General features: G+C 37.6%; 1 long non-coding RNA gene across 1 annotated transcript; it reads right to left on the reverse strand.

The window, feature by feature from the left end:
- Positions 1 to 1995: 1995 nt before the first annotated feature.
- Positions 1996 to 14660, reverse strand: LOC125095762 (uncharacterized). The gene is made up of 3 exons (XR_007125942.1): positions 14529 to 14660; positions 4387 to 4441; positions 1996 to 2110 (listed from the first exon to the last, which is right to left on the reverse strand). It is a non-coding gene; the product is annotated as an uncharacterized LOC125095762 (long non-coding RNA).
- Between the last annotated feature and the right edge of the window lie 33 nt (positions 14661 to 14693).

Consider the following 14693-nt stretch of genomic DNA (forward strand, 5'->3'; position numbering starts at 1 on the left):
TGTATACTCTGAATATCTGGGGTTAGACGCTTGACCAAATTGGGCATATTGATTTGGTATCCTCAGAATTCAAACTTCAGAAGGCTGAGACACAAAGGCTCCTGGGCATTTTATTTCTGCGTGTTAATAAATGTCAACACCTGGAGCAAAAAGTTTCTTAATAGCTGATGTAGGCCCTGCTCTTCTGATAAAGTATACTGTCCAATCCTTCAATTAGAAGCGCAACTTAATATTAAATACTGCATAGACTTACAGTGAGAATCTCCCTGATCCCTCCACAGAGAGATACAAAAACTCGGTAGGTTCAGGATATGATTTCTCCTTTGTTGTCCCTTAAAGACTCTGCAATGAAATTTTTTTCACAAAATGTACCTGATCTGGAATTTGGAATTTCATTTCATTTGGAATTTCATGCCAAAGTCCAAATGATGTACATTTTGTGAATAAAGTTCTATGAAAATTTTGGTAGGTAAATATCACAGAAAAAAAAAATTTTAATGAACTTAAATGTGATTCTCAGAATTTTATTATAAAGTTCAATGCATTTGTTTTGTATCTCTTAACCACTTGTTTTCCTTATTATCAGGGCGCTGAGAATGGTTATATGTTCAGAGTTACTTTTTATTGCCTATCCTTTACAACACACCTGTGAGTTAGCAAAATATGATTATTCATACCGTACAGATGGCGGGACTAAGATATAATGCCATCTAAAAACTGAATAGCAGAGCAGGAACCAGAATTTATGATTCCCCAAACCTTTAGGTAGAGCAGTATTTCCAGTGATAGCCCTGCCCTCTCTTTAGTGTTTGTGAACAAAAGGCTGCATATAATTACAATCTCTAACGAAATGCCAACTACTTTTTCAGGATGGATTTGGCTCTTTCACTTTAATGGAGATACATAGTGTATTGAAATATAGATAATGGTTACTAGTAGAATTCATATATCTCTAATCTGGTATAGATGTTACAGTTTTCCAAACTTGGTCATCACAAACATAACATCAATTCATCTTTTTATCATCTTAGTTTTTTTTTTTTAATTTGTTATTTGTTTTCTCTGAAGAGTGTGTCAAAACATAAGTTTTTAAAATTCCTACCTCATGTCTTGTTTAGGGTATGTTTATTAAAACAAGCATGATCTCTGGTGGGAAAAAAATATATTTTATTGAAAATAGCATGGAACTAAGCATTTAACGTTAGGTGCCAGGTTTAGGAAATGCCAGCTTAGTCACCCAGAGAAAATCATATTTTGTGACAAGTATAAAAATTCAGATTAAATTTATTTTACTGTAGGAAAGAAAGGACGGGCACAGGGAGAAAAGTAATTTGGACTAATATACTTTTGTTCTCACTTACAAAAAAACTATATGCCAATAGTAATAAAAAGATTGTTTTCTCTCTAAAACTTAAGTACAGGAAGAAGAGATATTGGCCTAACCTAGTACATGATTTTCCCAAGGGCCAATTCTGGAGGAAATAGATTAATGAAACACAGGATAATATCACAATTGATTTTTCATAATACCAAAATAAAAATAAATCTTTGCCGCATGCTCATCTGTATAATATCGAAGTTAAGATCTCTTCCAGGGTTTTCAAAGTTTAGTTTACCATGTTTACCATGTCATTCAGACTTTTTTTATCAGTTAATGAAGCGCAGGGGCTAACCTCATTCATACGATTCCCATCTGTCATCGCCACAGTAGTGATGAAGCCCAAAATGAAATTCCATTCTTCATTTAATTCCTGTAGCTTGATATTAGTCAGGTAATCAAGCACAACTCCTGGGGTCTTGTGTTTTCAGATGAGGAAACTAAGGTCAAGTGACTTGCCCTGGGTCACACAGCAAGACATCATAAGAACAGGGAAAAGATCCAGTAGCCTTGGACTTTTTCAGACGTTACCAAGACCACTGAACCATACTACCTTCTCAAGTAATTGCCTTCTTTGATATCAAGTGGGTCACATTGTATTACCTCTTTTTTTCTCTCTCTCTTTAAACAGAACACTGTGGGGTTTTTTTTCTTTCTTTCTTTTCTTTCATCTTCTTCTTTTAAACGGGTATTTAGAAATGCTGTTCTCCACTTAGTGTTTCTGGTAATTATCTTCAAGGAAACCAGAATACAAATTTAAAGTACTCATTAACATGCTGATTAGAAATTTCTCTCAAAGACTCAAAAGGCTGGAAGAGACCCCCAGAGATCATCTGATCCAGCCCCTGACTTCAGGCATGTTTCACCTAAATAGTCTCCAGCAGATGGAAAACTATATTTATGACCCCCAAGGAGAGAGTCTCCAACCTCCTTTGGTAACACAACCTTGTGCTTAGGTCTGCTTTACTGTGTAATGGATTATGGGCAAATGTAGAAAGATAAAATGACCTCTCTTGTAATGTCAGATATTACTAAGTGATGAAGATGAACCATAATTTATATTTGCATTATATAATGTAACTGACCAACACTTCTATTTTGGAAATGTCTAGTTTGTCATCACATGTTCTCTTAACATAAAACCTGTTGTAATTTATTTTTCAGTGTGAAAACATATCCTAAAATATGTTGAATCTTTGTAATTTGGGGTTAAAATGTCTGCCCTTAGTATTTTTGTGCTTTTGGCTTCTGCAATGCAGATGTAGAATATACATCTCGCGGAAATGCTAGTTCTTTCTTTCAATCCTTACTCCATCACCTTAAATAAGATAAACTTGGGCCAGGTTTGAGAAAACTGTGAGAATTAAGAATGGTCTCTCATGGCTTAGAAATTAAATGGTGATCTGGGTACATGTGTACATCCCAACTCATTTGTGGAATTGCTTTCGTCACTTTCTCATTTCCTTAGCAGATTATGGATAAAAATCTTCAAAAATCTTCAAAAAAAATTCCATCTCCATAATCCCAATCCCATTTCTGCATCATTCCTTTTAGGGACGGATCTCTCCTCTGCCCATTTATGCTTCTGACTTAGAATAATTTTGTCTTCATTCAAATTAGATTATCTTTATAAAAATATTAATGAGTACTCTCCTGAATCTCCACATGAATGGCAGAAATTATTTGTTGAAAGAAAACAATTCCTAGTTCAAATGTACCTAAGAGAATTAGACGTGTATCTAAAGGTCTGTCCCCTCATATCTACACAACCAGCTTCAATGAACTATATGAATTATATCCTTGGCACTGAAGGTGGAGGGAACATCCTGTCATTTCTTCATAAGTTAAGATGTTTAAATGTATCGACAAGGACTGCAGATTTCTCAGACTGCCTCCCAGATCTTATCTCTTCTTGTGTATTCTCTGCTTTCTTATTAAAACAGATCTGTGAGACAGGACAAGCATTGGCTTGAGAATTGTGTCATCTGAGTTTCTACCTGTAAATCTTTCACTGGCCAACAGGTTCGGCAATTTTTTGCTGTGGATCCCTGATATTGCAAAATAAAGAGCTTATAATAGATGACCTATAAGATCCGTTTTACCTCTAAAATTTTAGCATAAGTGAATGAACACGTGAAGAAATTAATGACTGAATAAAGTTATTGAGCATTTTGATCTAGATTACCTAGTTTGTCTTTCAATAAAATTGAGCCATTTAAGTATGCATTTTTGAAATGTATTTCACTGTAACCTAAATTTTGATTGAATATTGTTCATTCAATAGAACAGGTATTTATTGGATCCTTATGTGCTAGATATATGCGAAGGATTAAAACAAGCAGTCCATTATTTAAACTTTAAATATGTTGGTGGTTAATACCATGAATGCAGTTCGAGTCCAAAATTAAATATCAATTAAATAAAAGTTTGATTAAATACTAATGTAACATATCCCTAGGGCAGAGAATTTAGAACAAAGTATTAAACCAAGTCTGTTTCAATGAAAAATTTCATGTCAGTTTTGTCCAAATATCTTTTACTCCCTTTTCTAGAAATCTGTTAGGGCTGATATGAGAAGGAATCAAAAATACTCCTGCCAAATGAAGGCTAGATAGATGACCATTTTGCACACATGTAACCATGGCACAGTAATAGCAAAGAATAGCATATGCATATCAGTAAGGTCAACAGTGCTCTTTATAATCCTATGGGAGGTGTTAGGTACCATTGAAAAACAGTCAATAACTAGAATAATCCAAAGAATGTTATGCAGAACCAATGATTCATACTGTTTTTAAAAATTAGTCTTGGGGTGCCTGGGTGGCTCAGTGGGTTAAAGCCTCTGCCTTCGGCTCAGGTCATGATCCCAGGGTCCTGGGATCAAGCCCCGAGTCGGGCTCTCTGCTCAGTGGGGAGCCTGCTTCCTCCTCTCTCTGCCTACCTCTCTGTCTACCTGTGATCTCTATCTGTCAAAAAAATAAAATCTTAAAAAAAAAAATTAGTCTCACCTGTGGCAGGTAGAATGCTATCCCTTCATGGTATCCACATCCTAATGCCTGGAACCTGTGAAAATGTTATGTTAAATGGCAAAGAAAAATTAAAATTGCTCATGGAGTTATGGTTGCTAATCAGCTAACTTTAAAATAAGGAGGCAATCTTGGAATATCTGGGAGACCCAATGCAATTACAAGTGACCTTAAATGAGAGACCTTAAAGGAGAGTCAGAGTCAGAGACAGATTTAAAGATGCGACACTGCTGGATTTGAAGATGGAGGAAGGGGCAAGGAGACAAAGAATTCAGTCAGCCTCTAAAAATTGGAAAGGCAGGAAGCAGATTTGCCACTTGAGGTTCCAGAAGGAACATAGCCCTGTTGAAACTTTGATTTCAGTTCAGTGAGATGATTTTGGACTCCTTGCTTCCATAACTATAAAATAATACATTTAAGTTGTTTTAAGCTACTAAGTTTGTGCTAATTTGTAAGAGCAAAAATAGCAAACTCATACAGCATCCTTCTGGTAGTAAAACAAAAGGTAGACATTCCATAGAGAGATCAGGAAAAATCAGCTTCTAAACAGGCTCCCTTACAAACTTGAGCCTGTGCCAGCTAATCTCCAAATTGTACTTGAGACTCTCTACATCTCCAGAGGCAACAACTATTGTCATAAAAACTGGTGTAATCGATAAAGTCTGTTCTGATGTGACAGATCAACTTGGTATTATTAACTACAAATTTAACCTTCTTACTACAAGTAACTTTGCTTGTAGGGTTGGTTGTCATCATCCAAAATAGGTTATTCTTAATTAGGCAGAGACCCTATCTTAACACTTTATATCTCTTTATACTATACGTAGAGTAGGCCATCACTAAATATGATTATTGATTGTGTTATCTAAAGAATCTTATCAAAGTTAGTCTCAGAAGAGAGAAATCCCAAAACTAGGTGTAAAAACATTAACAAGCAGAGCCCAACAAACAATATCCAGGTCTTCGTTTATGAATGATTATCTTAAAATTTTATAATGTGAGTGTAATATTAAATTCTTAATTTTATTTTATTTTATTATTTTTTAAAGATTTATTTATTTATTTGACAGATAGAGATCGCAAAGTAGGCAGAGAGGCAGGCAGAGAGAGAGGAGGAAGCAGTCTCCCTGCTGAGCAGAGAGCCCGATGCGGGGCTCGATCCCAGAACCCTGGGATCATGACCTGAGCCAAAGGCAGAGAACCCACTGACCCACCCAGGTGCCCCAAATTCTTAATTTTAATTTTATATTTTGAGATGGTGGCTTGTAGCCTAAACTGTAATTCTCACAATTATAGTAGCAGTAGAGAAGGCAAAGATAAGCAGTCCTCCTATTAAACCAAGTAAATACAATATAGTCATCTCTAGGAGTCTGAACATTATATACAATCAGGTATTATTTATCATTACTATCAATAAGTTCAGACTTCTGCACTTTGGACATTCTATTTCTTTGTGTCAAAAATGTCCAAAATTATTTTCAAAATTGTTTTAATGTTTCATCTCCTCTTAGGCATCTTTGAACCTCTGGATCACCTCCTTGAACATTAAGAGAAACAAATGTAAAAGGAGATATACATTTAACCTAGTTTTTAAATGAAGATACATTTCTTAATTTAATACATTAATTATAATCCAGCTATCTGAAATATTTCCAAATATTTTTGGAAATTTACAGTTATAAATTTACAGTTATAAATTCAATTAATTACACAGTTTTGTTTGTGGCCCCACGTTTTTATAGCCACATATATTTCCTTGTCACCTAATTCTATTTTTTTCAAGATTTTTAAATTTATTTATCAGTGAGAGAGAGTGTGTACAGGCAGGAGGAGTGGCAGCAGTAGGCAGAGGGAGAAGCAGGCTCCCCACTGAGCAGGGAATCCAACACAGGACTTTCTAAGACCCTGGGGTCATGACCTGAGCCAAAGGCAAACACTTAACTGACTGAGCCATGCAGGTGTCCCCCTTGTCATCTAATTCTGAATGTTCCTTATTAATATCTTTATTAGACTTCTAAATTCTTTAAAACAAAATTCCTATCTACTTCATTTTTACATCCCTCTGAGTTACTAACAAGCATCACCTACTTTATATAGCAACCGCTCTATACGTGTTAACAAGACTGAACAAAACCATGAAGAGAAGACTGCTTAAATGTCGCTTGAAATGGGCCTTATTAAAAGGCCACCTTATTTGTACAGAAAACACAATGCCTTTGCTTCAGCAAATTATTTTACTAATTTACCACGACCTCACATCCAGAGCCTCTCTTAATTTCTATTCATTTGAAATAGAAAGTGAGATAGCTATTAAGGTTTATTTTATTGAAGATTCAAATCCATTACCCCTATATTGAAGTTCATTTCTATTTTGTGTGGTAGTAGTTCTGCACTCTAGAGTCCTTATTGGATTGAAGAGCAAGTATATACATATGTTCTGTTGTGCCAGGGGGCACAAATTCTGTCTTGATTTACTCATGTGCAACTACTATTAACACTGTGAGGAATTCAGGGCAAAGTTTATTTTATTTTTCAAAAAGGATCATGTTGTTACATATTCCAAATAACACATGAACTCTCTTAGACTATAAAACCAATGATGTGCAGCCACACACATATAGGTTACTCATTTAGCTTTTTCATCGACTAAATGTCTGACTAGTCTGACTTGTTCTTTATGGCATATATTTTTAAAAGCAAGATTTGACAAAGAGAGAAATGAGGTGAATTTCTGGAACTAGAAAGCATGGATTCAGAAATTACAGGAAAAAATTCCACATTTTAACATTAAAACATAGTGAACACGCTGAAACATGAGACAATGGTGCACACATTACTTGGCTTTAAATGCACAAAAATTATCCATCTGTGTGAGCTAATCTCGTTTTGAGTGTTTTCTTTAGTCAAGCAAAGTAAGTGCTGCCTATCTGCTCTGAATTTGGAGAGGTTGCGGGGGTTGGGGGAGGGAATCCACGAAGAGATGTTGAACACTGAGAAGAGAGGGGAGCAGGAGGGGAGGTAGCTGACCCTTCCCTGAAATCAAACCTTGTATGCCTCTGTTGAGTGATCACTGGAAGTAGCAACCTTAGTCCACGTTCTTGGCTGTCCTTCCCCCCCGAGCACATACAACCTGTCTAGTTACAGTCGCAAGGGAATTGACAAACAGACCCTACGTGAGGCTATGAAGTATAAACATACTAAAAGAGTTTGTCCTCACATATTCTGACTCAATTTCATACTAGCTATAGGACTTTGAAAAGCCATTTCATTCCTCTGTTGTCTTTTTTTTTTTAACCTTTTGTAAGAAATGAGATTTTAAAATTTTGCCAGTGACTCTTTCTGTCCTATGCAATGTTTCTAAACTTTTTAATGCTATATAAGTTGACATGTTAGTCGTAATTTTGTTTATAAAGTCATACTTTGTACCAGCATTATTCAAAATCTTTTTTTTAAAAGATTTTATTTATTTATTTGACAGAGAGAAAGATCACAAGCAGGTAGAGAGGCAGGCAGACAGAGGGGGAAGCAGGCTCCCCACCGAGCAGAGAGCGTGATGTGGGGCTCAATCCCAGGACCCCGAGATCATGACCTGAGCTGAAGGCAGAGGCTTAACCCACTGAGCCACCCAGGCATCCCGGTACTAGCATTATTAATATAAGAGAGCTAATAGAGCAAAATATAAGAGAGCTAATAGAATAGCAAAATATCTTAGAGTATGTCCAAATAACAGGAAATACAAAAGGGGATATCCACACAAAATCCTTACCTAGAGCTAGACAAAATTATTTATTGATTTTGAACCGGGCTCTCTAGATCTATGTTGTTTATAGAGATGGATAATGTTGGATGCCCTACGTATATAGGGAGGCTTGAAATTGAGTATGTCAAGTCAATACAAATATACTAGATATATATGTATATCTCTATCTATATATCTCTATATATTTCTATTATATATATTTTTAATGGGAAAATGACATATATGTAATATGTAACATATATGTAATATGCAACATATATTACATATATGTCATTTTCCCATTAAAAATATTACAACAGAGATATACAAAGATGTTACTGCATTGTTATATTTAAAAAATATATGTATCTTACAATAGGGAAATGATTGAAGAGTATGACAACACATCCTTTCTGAACCCAAGGAGCTTAGGAGCTGATGCCAGGAAGAAAAAAAAAACAATACAAATAAACCTGTAATGAGTCTCCCTAAGATAATGAAAACCAAGGGGCACTTGGGTGGCTCAGTTAAGCTCCAGAATCTTGATTTCAGCTCAGGTCATGATCTCAGGGTTGTGAAATGGAGCCCCACGTTGGGCTCACATGCTAGGCATGGAGCTACTTAAGATTCTCTCTCCCTCTCCCTCCCTCCTCTGGCCCCCTCCCTTTCAAATAAATTAATAAATAGATAGATAGATAAATAAATATAATGAAAAACAATGTTACACATACAAGTCAACTCCCATAAAAATAATAGAATCAAGGACAAGAAAAACAGATTTTTTTTTTTAATTAAGGAGAAGGACAGACTAATGGGGAGGAATATCTAATAGAGTGAATGTATCTAGGACTAAGTGAATTTCAAAGTAGAGAGATTACTCTTGAGGAAACATGGAAAGGTAGGCTGGAAACAATACCAAGATAGGTAATTAGGTAATACCTTGTTAGTGCTTATTATGTGTCAGGCCTAATCTGGGCATTTTGTATATATTAGCTTATTTAATTTTTCAACAGCCATATATGAAGGTGATTTTATATGGATGAAATGGACATGGAGAGGTTCAGTGACTTGCCCTAGGTCTAATTAGCTGAAAAGTGGCAGAGTTGATTACAGACCCAGGCAGTTTGTGTCCAGAGTCAGCACTCTCAGCCTTGACATTGTACACATCAAGAGCCAACAGAGTAGAAAAGGGCATCCATTCAAATTTTAACCTAAGATACTAAAAGCAAATGAATGGCAAATAACCAGTTTTCAAAGAAGAGGAAACTATGTTATGAAATACTCTAGAAAACAATTTAAAACAGATTATTAAATTATATTTTATTAATACTTGAGAAAGAAACCATTGATCATATGGAGTATTTTTTCCTTAGGTATGAATTATGCCAAACTCAACTCATCTCTTTTATCTTTATGGTAGCTATAACTGATAAAGTATGAATAAAACATAGGCATGAGTTACCTTAATTTTCACAGAAATGTCTTTCTGTCTTATTAAAAATTACAAAAATCTTCAAAATGGTCCTAAAACTGAAATTTAAATAAAACCTTGATGATTTAGTATAAATGGATTCAGAGATACCTACAATGCCTCGAAAGTGCTTATAATTGAGTAAATACAAAGATGAATAGATGTCTCTAGTGATGCACAAAAAGTTTTGTTTTTAGCTTTTCAGGTTAAAATTATCCATCAATTAAATAGAGGATGGGGAGGACTAAGCAGGAATTTGTATTTCTTAAAAAATGCCAAAGTTTTACTTGACTAAAAAAGTTTGATATGATTCAAAGAATGCTAATGCACTTGAAGGGAGTGCTGTCAGAAATACAGTATACGGAACAAGGGCAGTAATGGATAGTATAATTCTAAGATTGCATCTAAATAGTTATGTTTCACCTGAGTGACACATAATGAAAGCAAATAATTAGGAGGGCAACATGGCAGTAAAAATTTGGACATTTATGGATAAACAACAGAAGTTTAGTCTGTAGAACAGATATGTGTGTGTGTGTGTGTGTGTGTGTGTGTGTGCACGTGCACACATGTGTGTGAGCTCCAGACCTAAGAATTGGGAATACATTGATCCTTTTTGAGGAACAGAACAGCATGATCTGATCCATATTTTAACCATATATTTTTTTAAAGATTTTATTTATCAGACAGAGATCACAAGTAGGCAGAGAGGCAGGCAGAGCGAGAGAGGGGGAAGCAGACTCCCTGTAGAGCAGAGAGCCCAATGTGGGGCTCGATCCCAGGACCCTGGGATCATGACCTGAGCCGAAGGCAGAGGCTTTAACCCACTGAGCCACCCAGGCACCCCTATTTTAACCATATTTTAACAGGACCACTCTATCTGCTATTGATGAAGGATAGCTGGAAGAAAGGGAGGCAGGGACAAGGGTCCCCCCCTGCCCTAAGAGGAAATCAGTCTTAAAAGGATTTTACACCACCTGGGAAGGAGCCCTCCACCCTTCCCCAATGATAGGTAGATGACAAAAACCCAATTGAATGAGAGCATAGGGAGGATTAATCAAACTAAAACAGTCCTCCAATAATTGCATAAAACCCCCTAGACTTAGAAACTCTAGTGGCAACCCCTTGGGTCCCTTACCTCTTTGGGAGCTTTGTATTACCACTCAGTCAACTTTGTTTTACTCTGAATAAACCTTGCTTTGCTGCCCAGAACTCTATCTTGTCTACTTCTTCATTCTTCAAAGTGGCGTGACCAGGAACCGCAGGCACAGAAAGAAGGAAAAGAAATCCTGCAATATTATATTGAGACAAAAGTGGAATGAGGTCTGGATAGATGCAAGGAAATAACATAGGTAATGATCCACATGAGAAATAAATGTCACCTACATCAGGATGATTCCAAATGATGAAATACTCTATCTTTTTGGCTTTATAATAACTTTAAAGGTGAAGCCAACAGGATTTGGTAGTATTATCTGTAGGGTGTAAAACACAATACACCAAAGTATTTGGCCTGAACTCTATGTTAGCCAATTAAATTTCAGATTTTAAAGAAACCTTAGAAACTTTCTCATCAAGCCTTTGATTCCTTTAAGAATCCTGTCTACAACAACCTGCTCCTCTTCGAGCAGTTCCTTGACAAGGAACTTAATAACTCGGGCAGCACTCATCCCATTTTAGAATAATTCTTTTTTTCTTCTCTTTTTTTTTTTAAGATTTTATTTATTTATTTGACAGAGAGAGAGATCACAAGTAGGCAGAGAGGCAGGCAGAGGGAGAGGGGGAAACAGGCTCCCCACTGAGCAGAGCCCGATGCAGGGCTTGATTCCAGGACCCTGCGAGCATGACCTGTGCCGAAGGCAGAGGCTTAACCCACTGAGCCACCCAGGTGCCCCAGAATAGCTCTTTTTCTTACAATGAGCCAAAACCTGCTTCTCTGTGATGGACAGGTATGATATTGTAGTTTATAAAAGGAAATAAATATTTGATCTTTGTCCTGTTTGGCACGGAACTCCTAAAGCCCTTGGAATTTTCTAAGTGATGATTTCCACAACAAATCCTCTTCAAACACACTTGACTTTATTTTGAATATATGGGGTGAATTTTAGAAAACACTTAAGGATGGGGGCGGGTCACTAAGGGAACCAATAATGTGATTAGAAGACTGGAAATTTCAGTCCCATCTCTGCAACCTCTGGGGAGTAGAGAGGGGTTCGAGATGGAATTGAGTCACCACTGGCTGGTGATTTAAACAGTCATGCAATGTTACGAAGCGTCTGTGAAAACCCAAGAGGACAGGGTTGAGGGTAATTCCAGGTTGGTGAAATCATAATGCCTCTATATGACACTGTGCTGGGGCTTCTGACTCCAAGGGAACAAAAACTCCTGCATCCAGAAACTTGGCCTTGAGTATCTCTTCTTCTGGCTGTTGATTTGTATCCTTTATATATTTTGCAATAAACCAGCAATCTATTGAATAAACAGGGCTCCGGAGTTCTGTGAACCCATCTAACAAATTATTCAAATCTATGGCGGGGGTTGGAGGGAAGGGTATGGGATTTTCTGATTGTTAGCTAGTCATTCAGAAGCACAAGTAACAACCTGGATTTGTGATTGATATCTGAAGCGGGGGCAGTCCATAAGACTGAAACTTTAACCTATGGAATCTCCAAGGAGAGAGTGTCAGAATGGAGTTGAATCATGGAACACCTAGCTGGTATCTGAGACTTGCTTGGTGTCGGGGAAAAAATACACACATATTGGAATTGGTGTCAGGATTGTGGCAAGTGAATGAGAAAAGATGAAAAACCTGGTGGAAAGGTGGGTAAGAGAAGAGTGGGGAGAACCGTATTTGTTTCTTCACTGGTATGTCCCCTGTCTATAGCATGGTATGTAGCATTAGGTGTGTAATAAATATTTTTTTTTTTGCTATCTGAGCAATTTGTAAGAAGAGCATTGGGTCAGAATGATGTGACCATAGGTTATTAATTCATCATTTCTTAATGAGAGTGTAAAAGAATACAATTGAAAGGGTTTCTCTACCCATCATGCTTATATAGATGTCTTACTGATTCAGTGAGTTTGTGATGATGGTGAGAGTTTTTGTGTTTTGTTTCATTTATGGTGATGGTTTTAAAGGAATGAAAAATACCCATGTATTCTAGTTTTTGGCTCCATGGTGTCCTAGGTCTCAGCTTCTCAGCTATATTAAAGTGTATATACCCTTTAAATTAGGAGTGAGATACAAAATATAAACAGGTACAGTTTGGTCGCCAACTAATCAGAGTGAATGCCGGCTAGTCCGGTGCATATCAGCTAATACCTGCCTGCTTCAAACTATGGGAGAATCAAGCTATTAGAGCGCTGAGTTTAAATACTACATATTTTTATTTTGTCTTTATTGTAATGAACAAGCCCTGTCTTTAGCTCCTGCTGTGCACTTTTGGAGGGTCTTCCATATGGTTGCTGCTAAGTATTTTGGCATTTTCCCAACTGTTACAATTGGGTCAGTGGGGGGGATTGTATAGGAGTAATAAAACAAGGGTGACTGCTGCAGGGAGGAGTACGATTACTACGCACATAACAGCTTATTGCCTCTCATGCATTCAAGCACAGCTCAGTGCCATTCATTACAACAGGCAGCCAGGGTAAACCGCCTTTTGCCACAGAGTTTTCGCCAGAAAGGCCAGGCCTTATGTGCAGAGCCTACATGTTCTTGTTTACATTTTTTTCCCCATTTCTGTACTTCTTCATTGTCCCGTAATATCTAGAATAATTTGAGGATGAATGAGACAATTACACTTTGCATTTTACCACGTCACTCTGAGAAAGTTCTCCTGAGCAGTCTCTTAGCTACATTCTAGCAACAGTAGGATTATCAATGGCCCTGAGGACTTTGAGATGAGAAAAAAATGGGGAAGCAAATTCTGACTCCCACAAACACTTAGAAATCTTTGAGACATGATTCATAAGCCAGAGGTGACTAATATTATTGACACTATTACTGGAGTGTTTTCCCTGGCAGAAATGACATGAAACAAAGGCTACTACTATTTTTATCCTGTGGAAGACAAGTATTTCTTAAAGCTCTAACACATTCGAAGGAAAAAAGTTCACAGCAGAATTAAGATTTTAAATAGCGAGATAATATATTAAACTGAGGTATGTGTGTACACACACACACACACAATGAAGTAAAACAATGAACTTTAAGGTCTTGCTCCAAAGACTATGTTTTCCATATTTATGCTTATATGCACAAGTATTCTTTAAATAATTTATTATGCTTTTCCTTTAGGGGCTCCTCTCCCCACATTAAGCACCAAGATCCAGCTATATAGCATTCTAATAAGTTCACAGTATACTCATGAATTTTTCCTGAACAATTCCAAGAAATCGAAATTTTTAAGAAATAGAATTGGAGACGTTTAAGCCAGGATACAAATATGGGTGATTTTTGTTTTGTTTTGGTTTCCGGCCAAGAATAGTAAATAGTGTTGCATTCAGAAAGTTGTTCCCTATTCCTTCCCTTCCCCGCCATTCTCAAGCCTAGGAACAGGATTCCCAGAGACACACCGAGTGGTTGGCACCCTGGGCCCAGCCAGGCCGGTGAACGCCTCCGGACCCACAGGGGGCTACGCGGGTGAGCGCCTGGGAGATTGCTGACGAGTCAGGGCGGAAAAGAACGTGAACTTCGGAAACAAACACCACCAGGGCTCGGACCACAGCCCTGCAATCAACCCCTGCACTTATGAAAGTACCGATATTGACAGCAACGGGATGGTTGTAAACCAACTGGTTCCGGGACGACCCACACTTGTCCTAAGACACTGGAGATCCCCACTTCCAGCTTCCTCCAAGGAAGGAAGAAAGGGCTAACCAAGGCTCATCTTCTGTTAGAATGCCCCCACGAACCCGCAGAGAGAAGCTTCCCGACACCGCCGACGGTCTCCCACGCTCTGCTACCACGGCAAACCCCTGCCTGACACGCCACGCCGCGAGCCCGCACGCTGGAAGAGCGGGCAACAGCTGAGGTAAGGGCAAAGGCAGCAGCTTCAGGCGCCGCAGTGCGCAGGCGCT

This window comes from Lutra lutra, chromosome 1 (genome assembly GCF_902655055.1).
Source record: "Lutra lutra chromosome 1, mLutLut1.2, whole genome shotgun sequence".
NCBI classification, from domain to species: Eukaryota; Metazoa; Chordata; class Mammalia; order Carnivora; family Mustelidae; genus Lutra; species Lutra lutra.